General features: G+C 32.5%; 1 pseudogene; it reads left to right on the forward strand.

The window, feature by feature from the left end:
* The window catches only part of LOC120317731, a 167031-nt pseudogene extending 146900 nt beyond the window's left edge, over positions 1-20131 (forward strand).
* Positions 20132-21552: the final 1421 nt, after the last annotated feature.

A 21552-nucleotide genomic window follows, 5' to 3' on the forward strand; every position in this document is an offset into this window, starting at 1 on the left:
GTGAACTAAATCTGAAGAAAAAAGAGTTTAATATAATAATGATATGGATCTAACTCAATGTTTTCATATATAGTTAAATCTAAAGCATATAGAAATGTATTCCTTCATATTGTTTTTATAATGTAAATACATTTAAAAATTAATAGGGAACTATTGAATCACTCTTTAACATCATTAGCATATTTTTTCTACTTGTAAAATAATCTCTTTGCTGAATCCTAGATTTGATAAAGCCAGTGTTATCTATAAAATGTTAAATTCCATAATTTGTTAGGACTCATTGATTTTCCAAAATTATTCATTACTATATGTTGCCAATATTAACCTTCAGTCTATATTCTAGTTTCATTAACAATTGCATTGTTTCTTTTATTTCAGTACGTAAACATAGCAAAGTGAAAGTGCTTCCATTTTCTTAGCTGTGGAACATTCATTTCTCTAAAGCAGAGATCCCTACATTTTGGGCACCAGGGACCAGTTCCTTGGAGAAAGGTTTTTCCATGGACTGGAGAGTGCGTGGTTTTGTGTGCTGCATTCATCCCACAGATGGGGCTTTGCTATTTTGTATGGACTGGTTGCTGGCCGGTACCAGTGCATGGACCGGGGGTTGGGGACCCCTGTTCTAAAGCACTTGACCTTAATAATGATCAGGGCAAATGATTTTAAAATTTTATTCAAGTGAATTTATAAAGAAAATATATATGTAGTGAAGACCCACACTGACATGGGATAAGACATGCTAGGGTTAAAGATGGCATTTTATTATATTAAAATAATACAATGTTATATAAAATAATAATTTTAAATTCCAGAATGTATGTAAAAACACAAGGTTGTTGTTTTTTTTTTAAAAAAAGATCTGGTTGAAAAAAGTCCCTGTAAGCAGTTCTAGAGACCATTGTCCCTTGAGTAATACCTTGACCAGAAGTCTAGTACACTATCTTCTAAATGAATATATTGTATTTTATGCCAACTAGATTGGTCCATATGTTCTGTTCATGTATAGTGGTCATTCTTTTGAATAAATAGCAACACTTAATAGTTATGTATAAATACACTTTCTGTAAGGACCTGCCTCCGTTTCCCTACCAAGAAAGCAGAACTCTTGAAACTTGTATCATTTCAAAAGGAACTTTTATTGGCAGATACAGACAGCAGGAATGTTAGGCAGGATCTCAGGACTTCCCACCTGAATGAATAGGTAAAATCATAACCCCATCCCAACTGTCCATCCGGCCAGTTCAAATAGGCCAATCCATAGGTATCATTGAGCTGTGGGAAACGAACCAATAAGGCGCCTCTCTCAAGGTTGTTAGGTCTTCTCTGTTTCCTCCCTCCACACTGAGATAAGGCAGATGGCCCCAAGGCATTCCTTTCACACCCCAAAGAGGATACATCAAAGCAGACAGAGGAAACATTCCATCTGCACTACAGCCCCCTGGTCTTCCCCTCCCCCCATAGGATAATGGCAGAACTCAAACAGCTTAAACACAGAGAATATAAGGGATTAATAATTGAGGGTTCTGACACCTTCCTCAATTAATTCAAGTTCAGTTTAATAAACAAATACTTTATTATGAAAGTCTTGTCTTCTTGACTTTTTGTTTATTGAACTTAGTTTTATTTAAGTAAAAATGTGACAATTTTATTTTTATTAAATATTCATCATTATTCATTCATAACTTATGGAAAAGATAAAAGGCAATACTAAAATAATGTGGGTTTCCCCCCCAAAAAAGCCCTATGCAGAAGGGGGGCCTTGAATTTGTAGCTGTAGCCGAATAAACCCTAAACATATAGTCTATCTTTTGGGATATGGTTGTGTGCATGTTACCTGGGCAAATCATTTTATTAACAATTCTAAAAAAATTTAGAGTTTTTAGCTCCACCTCCCCCACGTCTCCCATTTTGCTATCATATCTCTACATGTCTGTTTGGAAAAATTATGTTGTAATCACTTGAAAATTAATAAATGAAGAAGCAGATTGTCTTTTATATTCTTGAGTCAATTTCAATTTTTATTGGCACTTAAAGATTTTTCTGTTTATGCCATTAAATGAAATCCATTTCTTTTTATGTGTTCTGCAGAATGTGAAGGATGATGGGCAGCATGTATGGAGACTAAAACACTTTAACAAGCCTGCCTACTGTAATCTCTGTTTGAATATGCTCATAGGATTAGGCAAACAGGGTCTCTCTTATTCGTGTGAGTATGCATCCTGGTTAATTCTGAATGTTATCTGGACAAAATGATTGATAGGGGCACAGGGATTTTTGGATCAAGAGCTTTTAGATTAGACCATTGTGAGTAGCCTTAAATGAGAAAGTGCAGATAAATATTGTATTTGGGTGCTGCCCAAATTTGTGTGTGCAGTTGTTCACACCCTTTGTAAATATCCAGTATAGCACATCAATAAAACAGATAAAACAATTACAATATATTGATTTGTGTGGATGTAACAAATACACACACACACACACACACACACACACACACACACACACACATATGGGAAAAATATATTAATGAGTCTAGAGGTCATATTCAGCAAACTATATGGGAGAAGGCTTACAGTTAAGTTTGACTCTGCCAGAGTAGAGTTGATTCTGCCTTTTAAAAAGAAGGTCCTGTATCATGCTACGTAGAGGACTAAAACCAATATCTCTTACTTGGTATATTTTAGCATTTAGATATTACTGCCGAGCTCGAAATCAAAATTCTGCAAGTTGCAGCCATTGCCTTATTTTGTGGAACTTAACAAATAATATCTGTATTTGTTAAAGTGCTCAGATCAGATTTTAAGTAAGTCATCTGCCAGGATTTGTTTTACCTTATATTGTATTTCTTTATTTCCAGTCTTCTTCTTTTTTGGTCCCTCATTTAGCTTTGTTATTTATTTATTTTGTTTTAAGCAATAAGTTTATTTCTTATTCTCTCCATCCCATCATGATTCATTCCCTGATCTTTAAATGCAAAGATGGGCAGAAGAAACGTTTCTGACGTTAATTGAATTAATAGCAGCACTGACAAAATAGCTTTCCTTTTATTCTTAATTACTTCTGAAATGAAGGTAGCTTCCACAATTTCATTAGTGCAAATTATTGCATGAATAGTCTGTGAGCTCAGTTCAGTTCTGGTACTCAAACTCCAGGACCAAATGCTGTATATCTTAGTACTGTAAATGGCTCTTGAACCAGGTTCTGCTTACAGGCACATTATAGTCTATTAGAAAATTAAAACAACATACATCTTCTAGTCCTCTTTTAATGCTACTTTTTATATTTACAATTTATTAAGTTTCAACAACATGAACAAAATTAAATAAGCAAAGAAAAAGAAGATAGAAAAAAGTGAAGATTAGACAAAAAGCAAAATAAAGATGCAGAAAGAAAAAGTAAAACAAGAAGAAAAGAAATAACTTCCAGCTTTCTTTGGTACAGATATAGATAAAAATACAAGCAACTAAAATTAAAAATAGACTACGTTACTTTATAACTCCATGTAATTCTAATAATCAAATACCAAAATCAAAGTTTAATTTTTCTCAGTTTCTTGCAAAAAAGTCCAAAAGAGATTTCCAAGTAAAATTAAAATTGATCAGTCCTGGAAGCTGTCAATTTTTCCATCTCTGTCAATTCCATCATAATTATCCATTTGTCCAATTTAGGCTTTTGTAAATCCTCTCACCTTTGCACAGCAAATCTAACTGTTTTATTTATTTATTTATCACATATAAAAACAAATTTCTATAACATCTCCCAATCTGTTTATCCATTAACCCCCAAAGGAAAGGCTCTGGTTTCAGTCATACGTTTATCTTTAAAATCTTCAGAATCAGAATTCATATTTGGTCCAGTGGTGGGATTCAAATATGTGAACAACCGGTTCTCTGGTGGATGTCACTTCCGGAAGTCCATTCTAGGCCTGGCCAACAAAAAATTAGCTACTGGTTCTGCCGAACTGGTGCAAACTGGCTGAATCCCACCACTGATTTGATCCCAATATACTCTAGCTTTCTTACATATCCACAAAAGATTAAAAATGTGCCTACTTTTGGTAACATTTCCGAAAAATATATTGTATCAAAAATTTACCCAGATCATACTGCCTTTACTTGTTCATCCTATTTCCATTTTAGTAAGATTTTTTTAGATTCTAGCAATAATATGATCATCATTTGTACCCTATTCCACAACAAATTCCATCTTACCAATTTCAAAATCTTTCTGTTAACTGGGCATACCAGAAAGCCAATGACATATATAACCTAATTCTAAATCTCCTCTTAAATTCTCATTGAAAGAAAGGCAGGTTTTAATGCTTATTAATAGTGGACAGGTGAGGTAGCTTTGATTCATTTCAGTGTTTTGCCATTAAGATAATATAGTATATGAAATTAATATAAAAACTCAGCATAATCTGTCCGTTATCTCACATAGCTCATAGTTTTCTATGGCACTTACTTCCATCATTTAGCATTTTTTTTATTTTTTTATTTATTTTAGTGATAACTTTATTTCTTATGCTCTCCATGCCATTCCCCTGATGAAACATGAAAAAGACAGAGTTTCTTCTTTGGTACAGATATAGATAAAAATGCATCTATTCTTAGAAGCAATGGCACCAATTTAAAATGCAGCTTCACAGGCAAATTTGCTTGAATACAGACACTTGAAGAATTGCCCTTCTTCAGTCTTATCCACTTTAGAATGCAACTAGAGGAAGGAAAGAGGTTGAACAAAATATTATATTCTTTCTCTGTTTTCATCTTCCTGTTTGATGTTGTGTTAAATTTTTAAAAATTAAAATTTTCAAAAGGTACTATTAAGTACCTTCCACCCAACTATGGGCATCTTCTGATTCTTTATTACCAGATAAAATAGTAAATTTATTATTTCTGAGATATTGGTAGAAATTTTATTATACTGTGGTGAGCAAAAAGTTCTGGAGAATTTAAGCATCTCCTTCTCTGACCATCAGCTATTGCTTTCTTTTGGCTATTGATTAATAACTCTCTATAGTATTAGGTTTGATTGTAAAGCCTTTCCTTAGTTTTTTTTTTCTTTTTATAACTCTATAGTTCCTTAATTCGGGTAGAGTCGGGGTGACTGAGTAGACCATTTAAAGACTGGACACTCTTCCTGCTGCCTTAGTTTCTTCAGTTGAAGAAAAAGGCAGCAACATTTGTAAATAGGAAGATATATTTTATTATCTTATGTTATTTTATTATTTTAATTTAGGTTGGTTCTTCATTAATAAGGCAATGATTCCCCTGAAACAAAATTAGTTGCTATAACTTCATTACTCTTTGTAAAATATAGTATTAAACCTTTGTTACAGAGACACATCAATCTTAACTTTCATCAATTCAAAAATATAATGCTGATGTTTTGTGAAATCAAATCTGAATATTATCAGAATGGAAAATGTGTTTCTTTAAAAATAGTAAAGTTTGCAATAGTTGCAATTAATTTTCTGAAATGAAGATATTGACAACAAATCAAAAATAAAGAAATAAACTACTATGTGGAAACAAGACTAATTAGCCATTTAGAGAAAGACAAACTCATTGCCCTTCATATTCGGTTGTACCAGCTGCTTTCATGCCTATAGTTTAGAAAGTATAGATTTCTTCATCTTGGCAGATGACAGGAAAACATTTGGCATTTGCCAATTAAATTTCTTCTATTTATTTGATTTGATTTAGGAATTATTGTGAACAGCTTAGTGAAAGCTGATTTAATCAAAAGTTGCTATTAAAGAGTACTCTGAGATTCTTTTCCAACTCTGCTAATATGTTATTTTCTTTACTGGACTGTCTTTTCTCTTTTAGAGTTAACTGGATATAATTCTTTGTAGATGAACTGTAGAAGAATGAGTAGTGAATAGGCCATTGAAAATTCATATTTATTTAGCAAAACTTTTCATAACTACATTTTTCTTTTAGTTTGCAAGTACACTGTCCATGAGCGATGTGTCTCAAGAGCATTAGCATCTTGTATCAAAACATATGTGAAATCAAAAAAGAATACTGATGTAAGCTGGCATTCATATCTGTAGAATTCTTCTATGCCTCTCTATATCTGTGTGCTTGTATATATATATAACAATTTAGCATTCCTTCAAAGGAGCACAAGATTCATGTTTTAAAAATAAGACCAGAATTCTGAAAGCTAATCTGCTGAACAGACAGTCAAATTTAGGGGGAAAAAATCCAGATTTGTCATCTCTGTGTTGCTGATTCAATATTTTCAAGGCACCTGCGACTGTAATTTACTTATATATGTATGGCAAGTTATATTTGTATAGGAATATATAAGTTATGTATGCCAAATATAGATTTGATAGCTTTTTAAGTAGCTATATAACATTCTCTATGAGCTTTTGCAGTAATCTAATACATAATGTCATTGAAGATTCCATGATGATTTCATTACTTAACATTCCTGGAGATTTGGGGTTAATTCTCATGCTTCCATAACTCTGACAGTCACATATAGCAGCATTCATTTTTTTATAATGATGTTTCATCTCATCTCCACCTCTCAGTTGAGGTAGTTTAAAAAAGCCCTTTATTCTTCTTGGGTAAAAACTGTTTTGAATCTTCTTCTGACATAAAATTGTTATAGATGTTATTTAGCATACTTCATCATCAATGATGTGATTACATTCAGGAGCTAGAGTATATCTGGTTTCTGTTGGTCACTTTCAACTTCATGACTCTACTCTTCCAGTCTCTGGACATTGACCACTATGTGCATTTGGTTTGGGCTGCAGGAGATGCTGGGTGCCAGGCTTCTACAGAGCATCTGTCTGCTTAATATCTGACCAGTGCTTTTTGAAGTGCTTGCTAGAACTTGTAAGTTCCCTCCTTATATACAACAATTTAGCATTCCTTCAAGAGAGCACAAGACCCATGTTTTAAAAATAAGACCAGAACTCTGAAAGCTTATCTTCTGCTGCACAGAAAGTCAACTGACTAGGTAAAAAATCCAGATTTGTCATCTCTGTCACCAGTGACTGCATTACATTTTTCTGCTGATAAAGGAATTTTGTGTGGCTTCTGCTTTTTACTATTTTATTATTCTGGTGGAGGACAAAGGCTACAACCTTTTGCCTACTCCAGAAATTAGTTCTTTGTGCTGCCATTTCTCCTGTTCTATTATACAACTTGGTTGTAGTGGCGCTCTTCTTTTCCATAATCGTGACTTCTCAGCCTGCTATTTTTGGACATGAATTTCATCATTACTCTGAACCTGTATTCAGAACTAGCCCAGATGCAAGTACAATCTATGTACTTGATATCTAATAGTGTGGCAACTTGATTGTGTGACCATGCCAGTTATTCTAAATACTTACGTATGATTGCCAAATTTGTATGCTACCTTATGTTATGGAGAGCATTGGTGATTGTTTTCTTCATTAGCAAGTGATGTTTGATGGAAGAGAAAATAAATCCACAAATTACATTTATTAAGTTGTTGCATGCTAAATCAATAAGGGCAACCCCAGCCTCAATTTAAGAGATCAGCAATGATCATTCAACATATGTTTATGTCAGCTCATGGCATGGACAGTTACACTTAATGAAGCTATCTGGATATGCCCTTGGACATTCTTGCTCTAGATGCCTTCCTAGGAGTAGTTCTGATAGCCAGTTTGAGATTTCTTTATATCCCATGCATATTGAAATACAAGTCTAGATTTTGTATTTTTATCTGAGCAAATTGATAAATATCTAAAAGTATGGACCTCTAAAGGCATTAGAATTGGAATTTCCAGAATTGCTAGTTTGCATGTTTTTTGAGGAATTACATATTCAACATTACTGAAAAATACAGATTAAAGAATACAAGCTGCAATGGTATCTACTTTGTAATAAAAAAAAATACTTTTCTGCTGCTATTGGGGAAGCAATGTTGTCTAAAACAGGGTCCCAGCCTATGGGTCATGGGCCCTATTGGGCCACGGCTACTGGCCACTGGGCCATGGGCTCTCAACCTCACTCGGTCTAGTGCCCATGGACCCATTTGTGCATGCAGCAAGGCTAGAGATGGTGGCTAGCACCTGCACATCTGCGCAAACGGGGCCATTAGTGCATGCACGGATTACACAGCCCATTTGGGCTAGTGGCAGCTAGCACTGTGCACATACACAAACGGGGCTGCTTGCATCATGCAAGTTGCACAGCCCATTTGTGCATGCACACGGGGCTAGCAGCGGTGGCTAGTGCCTGCACGCCTACACAAACAAGGCCACTAGCACTGTGTGGGTGCATATGGCCCCATTTATACAGGTGCGCACATACACAAATTTCCCAGTTCTTACTTAACTCTTTTACACTTTAAACATTACAGCATAGCTGAAGTATAGAATCCGTTTATTTTTTTTAAAAAAAATATTCAAGGTCATTTTTTTGGAGCTGTTATTCATGAGACCCATTTTGGGAAAGACAAATAGCAAATCCTCAGGATTAATAATTTTATCTGGAAAATGTTTTCTTCAAACATAGTGGAAAGCAAGTGAGAGCTTTACTATTTAGTAAGGTGTATTGTTTTTTTTAGTTTTTAAACACTTTTAACATCTGGATATTGATCTGATGTTTATTTCAGTGCATTAACTATTGAACGTCATAATATTTCTTTATCTGGCAGTAGTTTATTTGGTACAAATTGGGTAAAAATAATTTCCTTTTGTCTTTTTCTAGGTTATGCATCACTTTTGGGTGGAAGGAAATTGTCCAACAAAATGTGATAAATGTCATAAAACTATAAAATGTTACCAAGGATTGACTGGGTTACATTGTGTATGGTGCCAAACCACAGTAAGTATTAGCAGTAATACCAATAATAGTGATAGTGAAAGTTGAGATATTATAGCATTGTATCTAGCTACCGCTACTAAAACAATTTAAGTGATATTATAATAGTGGCAACAAATAGAACTGATTAATAAACAAATAAACATCCATAAATGTTATCACCAAAATAAAAATAGTAAATAGTAAAAATAATTGCATATGTACAATTGTAAGATGACACAATTTCTTTATGACAATGACATTAAAAAAATGGAGCAACCTCGGTTTGTTGCTAAGGTGAGTCTTAATTCATTTGGATTTTTAAAAATTGACTTTAACAAGTGACTTTCTCATTTGCACACACAAAGGCTCTAAGACTGCTTTAATCATCCATAGTTATAATAAATACATATCTAGAAGATAAAAATAAAGTACGAATAAAATACAGAAATCAAACAGTAATATCATAATCAAATGTCAAACAAAATACATAGCATTCCTGTACCCTATAATAATATTTTCAAACAAATCTAATATTTGCCATTTCCACATCAGAATAAATGCACAAAGGCAGCACAGGTTAAAAACCTACATGTCCTATTTGCCTCATGGGTTTAAAAAAAAAGAGGAAAAGGAAAGGGGATAGAAAAGGTAAATAAAAAAGAAAGAAGCAATGAGTTTATACTTTTTTTAGTGCAGTGAGATACATAATAAAGTTATAGTATCAACTTTTTAGTTATACCAAATAGTAATTACTAGCCATTTCTATAACAGTATTGTCAAAACCCAAAGCAAACATTTCATTCCCCCACTTTCACACAGAAAGTCCAGAAGTGAGTAACCACAAAACTATTTACATTCTTGTCCCTAACTAGTGCAGTTAACTTTGCCATTTCTGCCATCTACTAAAATATTTCAAAATACATCACTGGATTTCTGCTCTTCATTATTTTTTTTATTAAGAATCCTTTTGAAGCCCAGACAACATTTATAGTTTTCTGTAGAAATAAATATTGTATGAGAACCTGGTGGTCAATGTCTTGGACTAAGAAAAATAAATAAAAATTATATATATATATATATATAAAATAAATGAGGAAGAAAACATTCAAAGGATTTTCTGAAAAAATAAAAAATACATCCTAAGTACTTGTGGTAGAAACACTAATTGCAGTTACATATTCTTCATGAGATAATCCATGTGTTTCTGTAATGTTATTCTATCATATTGTTATGCACTCTGTAATCTAATGTTAAACAACCCCTTTTACATCTTACTTGTTTTCTCAAAGATCAGTACTGCCTAATAAGAAGATTAAGCTGTTGATAGCATGCTACTAAGTAGGAGAACTGTTAATTATCACCTCATATGTAAGGATGCTTCAATTGGATGGTACATGGCTTAATGTACCTTCATTATGGTAAATGTGGTTTCACTATTACAAATGAGAATTAACATAAAAATGTTTTAGATTATAAGGCAACCCAAATAAAACTTTGGTACTTGAGGAGAAAAAAAAATGCTATACTTCTTTTCTGTTGCTAGGAAACTGCCAGAAAAAGTATTTTTGCAGGAATGATTAATGTATACAGGGGTGTTATTAGTTGCCAATCATTTTCAAATTCAAAAATATAGCAGTCAAATTATCTTTTACTAGATATCTGTCTAAAGAATATGTAATTGGCAAAAGGTGCATATTTCATATTAAAACTAATATATCATAAGTTTGATATATCAATCTCGTATCATAAACATGGATATATTATCCAAAGAAAATTAAATCATTCATTCAAACCAGAGAATAGTGATTTATGGAACAGCTGCTAGAGAACATATTTTACTGTATTGAGGAAGATCACCTGTTAAAGCAAATACTTATGTGCTCCCTATTAAGTATGTTGTACATCCAATTTGTATGCCTAATTTGTTAGGATATTTCCCAGTAATTAAAACCGGCATATCTGATAGCAAAAAATATTGATATAAAACTATGCTAATTAATGGCAAATGAACCCAGAGGCTAAATTATCCACCTCATGTTAGTCAACAATTATTTATTTCCCAATCATTTTATTTGGATATTAATGTGGTAGACATTTAATGCTATTATAGTTCACTTTTGTTTATTTATTTGTTTGTTTGTTTATTTATTTATTTTATTACTTTATTATAAATATTTCTACATCCCTAAAACAAAATGATGACAATATAGAACATTAAAAATAATAAAATATCCACACTATAAATATTAATAAAATCAATGGCTTCATACATTAGGAGGAAAGCCCAAGCAACATTATATATGATCAAAAGTTGTCAAAAAGTTTGTTTTCAATTTACTTATATATAACAAATTTAAACATTTTATAATGCATTTCTCTATTTACTCAATTTGAGTAAATAGTATTTGACTTTTTTCAGATAAGTGAGTTTACTATATGCACTACTTCAGTCATAATTTCATTTGATTTATGCAGGCTTTAGTTCTGAATAGACATCTTAAGGATTATTATAAGATTGCAGTTAAAACATTATTTTTTTTAAAAAATCAAAGGTTTAATTATGGGACTACTTCTTCATTAAATATGTTTAAGATGTGCTAATAGCATTTGTTTAGTTTAATCAACAATACAATAAATTCTGAAAGTTTTATTTTTTTCCTATTGATTTAAACTAGGATATGGAAATATTATTGTATAAACCATTGCATAACCAGAAGATCTATAAATGCTGTTTCCTCACTCCTTTCTCTGTATATCTATGTATGTGTAACAATGTTTGTGTACACAATATTTAATCCAGTTGGCTGATGAAAAATGTGGGACTGGCAGCAATCTCATCCCGTCTGTGAGTTATTTATTCACAAGGGTGATAGCATTAGCTATACACGTAAAACAAAATATTACTTCTAACATGTTACCATCAGCAGCAACAGCAACAACAGTTACAAAAATAACTGTTATTGAGAAAAAGCTCAAATTCTTATCTCGAAAGCAATTACTAGAATGCAAGGGGATTATTTTGGGGGGGGGGTGCCACCCTTCCAACCTTCTAAGATTGGTAAAATGAGTACCCAGATTGTTGGGAACAATATGCTGATATTTGTATATCGCTCAAAGAGTGCTGTAAAAGACTGTGGAGCAGTATATAAGTACTGTTGCTTTTATAGAAGGCGTGTGGATTCTGTTTGAGTAGCACCTTTTTTCAGTTTGTTACAATAGATAAAAAATGCTTCACTTTAAACATCACAACCAGCTAACCAGAGATTAGTATGATAGGATAAGAATAGGTGTCTCTTAGCCATAAAAACTTACTAGTCACTTTGTTTTCTGTCATCCCAATATATCTCATAGATTTGTCCTTGTGTTAAATAACTAACCCAATGTAAATTGATCACAGCTTCTATACAAAAAGATAGATTATGCAGAAATACATACACTCTAACAAATGATATAGAAAATATAAGAAAACATAGAATAGGATGTCACTCTTTTAGTTTTATATCATCAACTGTTTGTTAACAACGGCCTTTAAAGAAGTCAACTTTATAACCTTCCTTTATCAGTTATATTATAATTATAAAAATAAAACAGATTTCTGTGATTGTTGCATTTGTTTGATTGTTGATTGTTGAAACATAGTAATTCTAATCTTGTTTTAGCCATATTTAAATTCATTAATGTTTAATCCATAGTGATATTTTTATCTCTTTTTTTGTTACAGCTACATAATAAGTGTGCTTCACATCTAAAGCCTGAATGTGATTGTGGCATTCTGAAGGATCACATTCTACCTCCCTCCTCAATCTGTCCAGTAGTACTGGTAAGCTGTTCTTGTACATTCTAACATATCATGTTGCGTTTATATCTTTATAAACCAGAACTGATTTGTGAAGATTGATGAAAACTACACCATACAGTTTTACTAGTAATAGATAAATATTAACAAAATAGTGGTTCACCAGCAGTGGAAATTACAACATATGAAAAATAAATTAATGTTTTTTTCATACATCACTGTCATAGTAGCCTTTCAAATGCTTTTTTTTTAGTCCCTAAATACTCTTCTGATTATACTATCAAAATTAATCAAACATTGAGAATTAGAGGCATTTCTTTTTTTGCAAGTCAAGTAATTCTTTCCCAAAAGGAAACAAAATTAAGAAATTCCATAAAATAGTCTTGTCTGTTTTTGTGATGGGGCCATATCTAAATTTTGCTCATTATAGTCATTAGATATGAAAACAAACAAAACAGTAACAAATGTATAATGCAAACCCACAAAAAGAATGTCCGCTCTGTGAAAATAAAGCCTACTATGCTTTCACTACTTAAATTTAACAGCCATTTTAAAAGCAAAATATCTATATATCTTTTGTCATTTATGGAACCAGCTTCCCAAAATATCTAAATTTCTAGAATTTTATTTTGTTTGGAGTTGACATTAATATTGGGGACTCAGATGTCAGCCAGGATCATTCTAGAATAATGACATTGTCCTTGCAGCAAGCAATTTATCCACATTACATCTTTTATGATACTATTTAAAACAATAAATTTCACTCTCTACAAAATAATTATTCGGTGCAATGTATGTTGTGATCAGTGCTACAAAGGTTTTTCCATATCAGAATAAACAAAGAGAGAAGATATTAGAATTTAATCTTAAATCTTTAAATCAAGACTTAGACAAATCACCATAAAAAACACAGCAAATTGATGGCTATAGTTGCTTGGCCTGCAATGAAGTATAAATCCTTCTTTTGCATTTTGTAAATGACACTTTATACTGTTACATTTAAGTCATGTCAATGTAATTAGTATAAAATCCATGGATAAAGTATAGATAATCCTCGATTTACAACCACAATTGAGCCTCAAATTTCTGCTGCTGAGACATTAAGTAGGTTTTGCCTCATTTTATGACCTTTCTTGCTATAGTTGTTAAGTGAATCACTGCAGTTGTTAAATTAGTAACATGGTTGCTAAGTGAATCTGGCTTGCCCATGGATTTTGCTTGTCAGAAGGTTACAAAAGTTGATCACATGACCGTGGAACACTGCAACTGTCATAAATAGTTGCCAACCTTCTGAATTTTGATCATATGACTACAGGGATTGTTGCAATGGTCATTAGTGTGATAAATGGTCATAAATTACTTTTTCAGTGCCATTGTAATTTTGAATAGTCATTAAACAATCTGTTGTAAGTAGAGGACTATTGTAAATATAATTTGTAGATGTATAACCCTAAGTCTATGGGATTAGATTTAGAAGCTTGCTTTAAATGGGCAAATAAAAAAACTGAAGAAGCTCTTTGGATGAGAAGCAAAATGTCTTCAAGTAAAAACAAAGAAAGTCCAGTTGCCTCTTGCTTAAACTAATGAAATCCAATCACAGCCAGAATCTCTGCAAATATAAGAACACAGGTATTCTGAGTACAGCATGGCAACAAATTTGATTTAAGAATGGTAATCATTGGGAGATAAAAGAATTTACTAAGATTCTGTATCCATCTACCAGGTTATGCTGCTATCGTAAAATAATTAATTGAAGTCTGATGGACTACTTAATTGGAGATATTGATAAGTCACTTGTCCCAGTTGCATAGAATACAGTTGGCTAAACAACTATAACCAAATATATTCTATGAAGCTTATACTATGATATCCCCTTCCATATGGAAATCAGAATTAAGATGCCCTTGAATATCAGTGCCTGGTATTAAAGCTAATAGGAATTTATTCCAAAGACCGGATTCTTTTGAGAGCACAAATCAGTCTTAATTATGAGATAATTTTTTCTGTATTTTTGGAATAGCAGATTATTTAGCAATAGTATATAATGCTTAACATTAGGAAACATTTCTTCACCAAATGGAAATATGAAATTTTGAATAAATGAGCAAAGCTGCATAATATACACTTGCCAGGTTTTTAACTTCACTATGAAATATAAAACTAGATTTTTTTGTTTTCTGTCACATATATTTAAGTGAACAGTGAACAGTTAAAATATGTTCATTTTAAGTATGACGATTTTAAATTTTATGGGTTTTTTTAAAGTACAAAAAATGCATATTATGCATTGTTGCTGTGCAGTTCTCTTGTGGTCTTGATCCTTCACATTCAAGATGTATTATGTGTAGATCATACAGCCAATATGGTTATGTTACATCCTGTAGCATAAATTAATTCAGGTCACAGATACAACAGTGCTCTGCTGAACCATATAGCTAGTGAAACCAGCAAATAATGGTGCAAATTCAGAGAAAAAATGTTACAAAAAGCACTGTAAAAAAATAGAAAAGTGATGTTACTCCTAGACTGATTCATAATAACTAGTAGGGCATTCACTACACCTCCTCTTTGCAAAATAAGCGGATGTCATCTGGACATAGGTAATGATGTCATTATTAAATGGGCTCCTGTCAAAGCTCTTTGAGGAATCTACTTCAGAGGAAAAGGGGGAAACCTTTTTTATGTAACAGAAGAAAACCACAGAGTCAAAAAGAAAGAAAGAAAATAAAAGGAAAGGAAAAGAAAAAAGAAAAGATCTCACTCTAAGATATGACCAGGGACAGAGACAACATGATTTCATACAACCCGTTCCAAACCTGTAGATCAGACAATCGTTCCACAATGATGGCATTGTTGCAGGATAATGCAGTATTAGTGCAGAAGTGCAAGGATTCAGTTGTGGACTCTTTGATAATAAAGACTTGTTTAGAGTCATATTTTTTCCTGACAAAGTTACATTCTGTAATATATTGAGTTAAATTATGGAACAGGTTGCTGAGATCTGTGCAGGAACATTTAGCAGACCACGTGGCCTGCTAGGCAGACTTGCTGTCTACAAGACTGTTTATTACGCATTTGAGCGGGAGAATACTGTGCTCTCATTGGCTGATGCCTCCCAGAGTTGACTGTATAAATAGGGGTGGAGCAATGCTTGTTAGTTTCTGTTTTGACCTTCAATAAAGAAGTACTTGTTTCTATTACTGCCTCTTCAATGCTGAACCAAGCAGAAAACAGAACACATTCCATTAAGGATTAATCAACTGAGTTCAAGTGCAGTCTTTTGCATAAAAAAATCTTGATTAAAAAAAATGTTGTGGAACATGTATTGTAGTCTTCTATGTGTGAAGCCTGCAAGGTTTCTGTATATAAGTCCTAAACATTATTCTAACCTCTTCCTTGAACTCCTGACCTTTAGCTTACTTCTTTACTATTGTTTCAACTGCTTCATTAAATCTGTAGTGTTGCCTCTGTTGTTTTAAACTCCAGACTAGGATTCATCTTGGTGTTCCTGTTCACTCTAAGTGATATTTGAATCGCTGACTATGGTTTGCAGACATTCCATTTGAGTTACACATTTCAAACCAAACAACATCTTTCTCCTAGGTCTGATGCTGTGCATAATGTTATAGCACCATAATTTCAAAAGAAATTCCTTGTTTTCTGAGTTGCTGCAGGACATGAAATGAGTAAAGAGAAACTAGTGTGATGGTAAAGAAATTTGAAGTATGTATTCCATCAGTCGCAGATGGATAACCATATTTGAAAGTATACTGTGGTGTTAAACATGATAAAGTATTCTTACTCCTCCTTACTACACTTGCCAATTCATATCCAGGGGCTCATTTCAGATACTCACTCCCTACTCAGTAAATGGAATGAAGATTCCTTCTATATGATACTGTGATATATGTGTGAGTTATTTTGCTGATAAAATCTTTTGCTTGACCCAGATTGGATAGACACTTGAAATAAGATCAGGATCTTTTTTTGTATTAAACTTCTGTAGACCAAGGATGTAAATAGAATTAATCAGTGCTTTTTTTTTGTAAATAAAAAAGGTGCTGGAACTCACATATGTCATACAGACCACCTTGCCTACCCTACAAGGTTCCATCCAAAAAAGGTGCCGGAACTCCGTTCTAGGTGTTCGATGACAAAAAAAGCCCTGGAATTAATCTATCTATATCCTTGGTCCATGCCCTACCTAATTTTAATTTTGTGGTGGTAACGATACACATATGCCTTTGGGTCAAAATTGAGGTAGGTTCTGGTTAAATTATATCTCCTTCAGACTGGCAGCAAGAGTTACAGTTTGAGGCTATGAATTACAGTGTCTCTGTTCTTTCCTAGACAGACAGTTCCAATCAGTTTGTTTGAGGAAAAGAGCAGTTGCATGATTTTTACTCCAGTATGAGCCCCCAAGGGGGCCATGTTACTTAGGATCTCTTTGAAGCCATTGAGAGAAGTCAATGATTTTGTATGATAGATGATCAATATGGTCAGGATACACATCTATTTTGTTACCCCAAGTCGGACCAGGGATGCAATGGAAATCCTGGCCTGGTGTCTGATGACCATGGAGCTCGAATGATTAAAAAAAAGCTTGGTTTAATCCCACCAAGAGAAAGTTGCAAGTGATAATTCTGACTTGATCATGGTTTCCAGCTTTCTTTTGGATTAGATCCAAGGTCCTCCCAGGTTCATGATCCATGCTAAAGTGAATATGTTATTTTGTAACCCATTTCCATCAAATCTGCTAGGCAACAATTACCCATGCCTCATACATAGAATATTGTAACATAGTGTATACAGGCTTGAAGATTATTTTCTTATTCAAAATGTGGCAGCCTATCTACTAATGAAGCATCAGGTTCAACACAGTTTTTTTTTTAAATGCATTGGACTTTAGGGGCACTGGACTTGGCTTCAAGTGTACTAGTTTCAATTCAAGGTATTACTTACAACTTTAAACTCTGCATGGTTTGACATCAAATTTCACCAAACATCTTTTCAATCAGATTATGCCTCCTATTGTCAAAAATATGTGACTGGCTATATCTTGCAGAATCTGAGGGTCTGATGTGGGGAGATTGTGTGCTTTCTCATTGATGTCCCATGATTTTGAATACCCAGCCGCCTAAGAGTATGTTTCAGCATGGTGTTTCAGTAGTGAAGGTGTAAAATTGTGTAGATTAGATAGATTGTGTTTGATTTTATTTTTATGCTTCCATTAGATAGTTTATCATATTTTACACCATGTATACAGTATATTATGATACATGTGTTGAAATGAAATTATTTTCAGATATAAACTGCGCATACAGATATCAAATGATAATTTTTTAATAATGTCAGATCCAGTTTATTGCTATCCACCTTTTATATCTGTAACATTTTAATTAATTTACAGAGATCAAATAAGAGTACATTGAGATTTGTTTCCTAATGAGGATGCACTTAGAAGAAAGGTTTTACATCTTTCTGATATCCTGTGGGTAATTATGTTCTAATTATATAGGAAGGGGGAACATGATAACTCAGTTCTGAAATTGTTCTTTGGATCCAATTAATTGTATCCATAAAAGGATCACTTATAGCGAAGGTGACTGGCAATATCTTTAAACTTTAATTCTATATTTTGTACTGCAGCAGAATTACATTCTAACAACACTAAAAGCAGAACATTGGCCTAAGATAAATAGGATTATTAATGAATACATACAGTATATGGCTCATTTTATATAACTGAATGCAACTGAAACAGACATTAATACAATATATGGATGTGTTCTTCATCAACTTTTTTCCCTTTTACAACTGCTCTGTCCTATTTGTCAATATAATCAATAATTCTTCAAAACAGAAAACTCAGAAAAACATTTTCTCTGAACATTGTTTTTCTAGTCAAAAGCTGACCAAGCTATGCAACTTTTATTAACTTCTTTGCTTGGACAAAGTTTAATACTAGAATGAGCCTAAAATGTTAGACATTGAGCAATTAAACTGAATTTTACCCAGATTTATCAGTTCTTCTGGACATAATTAACTAATATTTTGATACAGATTATAATGGAATGATTTTCAATTCATATGTAATTGGAAGTGCAAAATGAGCACTAATTTAGTGGTAGAACTTGGAGAAATGTTAAATTGAGACCTGATTCATATTTCTTAAGTGATAGTTGAACTGTGATTCAATGAAATAATCATGCACATGCCTATCATGTTCCTAAACTTTACATTTATTTTTAGAAAATTCTATTATAAGAATAAGACAATGAAAAGAAATGTTTCCAAATAATTATGCCTAATATTTAGAGAAACAAAGAATAGAAAAACAAAGTAGTACAACTGTAGGCTTAAAAAGTAACAAAAATAGAGTTTGTCACATACAACAATTAGTAACATAAAACTATAAAAGTAACTGCTTGTGCTTTTACATGTCTTTTAGCTGTAAACAATTTGAAGACATAAACATGTGTACCAGTTGAACCCGTGACTCTTCTTTCTGACTAAAATGTTTAGAAACATTTGTACCTTAGTGTATCTATGTACCTTAATGTATAAAACCATTCTTTCACAGTACTTTAACAGAAATCATGATGAATTTGTGTGCATTCATGATGCTTTTATTCTTGCCCTGTTTTGGAACATTTGGAAAGGGGGTGGAGCAACCAATATAAGTTATCTTATGAGTTAATGGAAACTTAGAGCTATTTTTAGAAACTATTTGTGTAAGAGTGGTTGGAATCCTTTTGGATAAAGCTGAACAAACTGATTGGTATGCTTAGATTTTGGTAAATGTATTTGGACTTATATTCCCCTTGAATAATATAGTTGTTTGATATGAGGCAGGATTGATTACGTGGGATGTATATGTTGATTTGCTGTCTAGTCCCTCAATACTTGAATAATATGTTATTCTAATACTATTTATGTCGGATTCCCTTTAAAATAATATATTTTATGATTACTGTATTGTCTTCACCAAGTACACTAGTGATCATACTCAACATTGAACTATTATTAGCCTAATCCTAATTTTTGTAGATAATATTTAGAGCCACCTGTCTGTATAAAATATCTTGAACTCCAAATTGTCTTTAGATTTATTTTTACAAAAACTCAGATGTAGATTCTTTTCAGACATTTGTGGATGGGTTAATTTTTTTATGATGCAGTCATCTTCTTGAATTTTATCCTAAGTTGCACATTATGTTAAAAATAGTTTTTATATAAATACATACAACAATAACAAGTAAGAAATAAACCTGTGTTATCATTCTGTAATTACTTAATATGTATGGAAGAATCATACTGGAATTGCTTACTTGTTCAATGGATTGACTGCATATTCAGAATCCTTTATAGGAATGTTTTTAATTAGTTGTGTATGTTTTCACAGTTTTAAACTTGTAGCTGAAACTGTTTTTCTCCAACAGACTCTACCTCCTTTAGGAGTTTCACTTCCTGAGGTGCGTAATGTAAAAGTGTTCACAGATGCAAATGAAAGTTGTTTGGATGTTGTGATGTATTTTGGAACTTTAAAATCTTTGTTTATGGTTCAGATCAACTTCAGTCAGATTACTTTGCTTTATGTGTGCCAACATACATCAGTGATAATAAAAGATTCAGAGCGGCCCCAAGAACATTTTTTGGTGATTCTCACTCTCACCACATGAGAAAAAAAAGTGAAGCAAATTAACAAGTTTCCTTCCCTCCCTCCCTCCTCCTTCCTTCCTTCCTTCCTTCCTTCCTTCCTTCCTTCCTTCCTTCCTTCCTTCCTTCCTTCCTTCCTTCCTTCCTTCCTTCCTTCCTTCTCTGGATAGTCTTCATTGTTATACCTGAAGACAACAGATGAGCTTAAATAGGCTCAAGAAAAACTGTATGGGACTTAGCTATCCTTTCTAACATTTTGCTGCCATGTATTTCACATTACAGAGATTTGTTTAACTCTGCCTAAGAGTTGAATAGATTTTGATAGTAGAAAAAGAAAGTTAACTACTGTTGAATCTCAATAGTATTAGAGGTTGAAGTGAAAAATAGATAATAAAATGTTTGCATGATATAAAAGTGTCTTGAAGTCCAAGTTGTGCTCCAGTAATAAAAAGTAGGTAATAGGTTCAATAGTTGACAAAATCAACAAGAAACTTGTTTTAAAAATATATCTGTAGAATAATTAGAAAGGGTTAGTCCTCCAAGATTAAATCAGCAAGGATAGAACTCAGGAATTCAGTATTCCCTTGGGAATAAACAATATTTCTAAAAGTAGATGGAAGAACACAGCAACTTATGTTTCTAGTCATCAATATATGCATTAGCTTTTCTGTGTTATATTGAGTAACTTTCACCCAGCAGTGGATGAATCCATGAGACAAAATGATTACAGCTGCATCAATCATTTTGTACATCTTAATAAAATAGTCATAACTAGAACATATATGCCACTCAGAAAATAAATGTCTGCATTTTTTCAGTGTCATTTATTTTCAATAAATGTCAACTTCACATACATTTAATATAAGTATATTGCACTATTACCCTGAGATTCTGTTTAGTTCTTGCAGAAAATGCCAGGTGTATAGTGAACTTCTGATTTCAAGATTTTGAAAGCATTGTAATTGCATCCTACAAACTTTTTTTTTTTTGCATTTGTTCTAATCCTTTTTGAATGTTTTTCAGTTAAAACTCAAAGTGAATCAAATTCTGTTTAGGTATATAATTCAATAAGTTATTGGCAAATAACTTGAAATGAATTTCAAATTGTTGAAATAATTTAAAGTAACAACAATCTTAAAAAGGTAGTATATAGATTGAATCAAGATTGAATTAATATAATCCAATTATTTACTTTAATACACCAAAAATTTATTCTTCATTATTTAGTGTAATATATTTAATATGCTATAGCTCTTTGCTTGCATTTGTACAATGTAACCTTTGGAATAAAGA

The sequence above is a fragment of the Crotalus tigris genome, unplaced genomic scaffold (assembly GCF_016545835.1).
Source record: "Crotalus tigris isolate CLP2741 ecotype Arizona unplaced genomic scaffold, ASM1654583v1 scf7180000019798.211333, whole genome shotgun sequence".
Classification (NCBI taxonomy): Eukaryota; Metazoa; Chordata; class Lepidosauria; order Squamata; family Viperidae; genus Crotalus; species Crotalus tigris.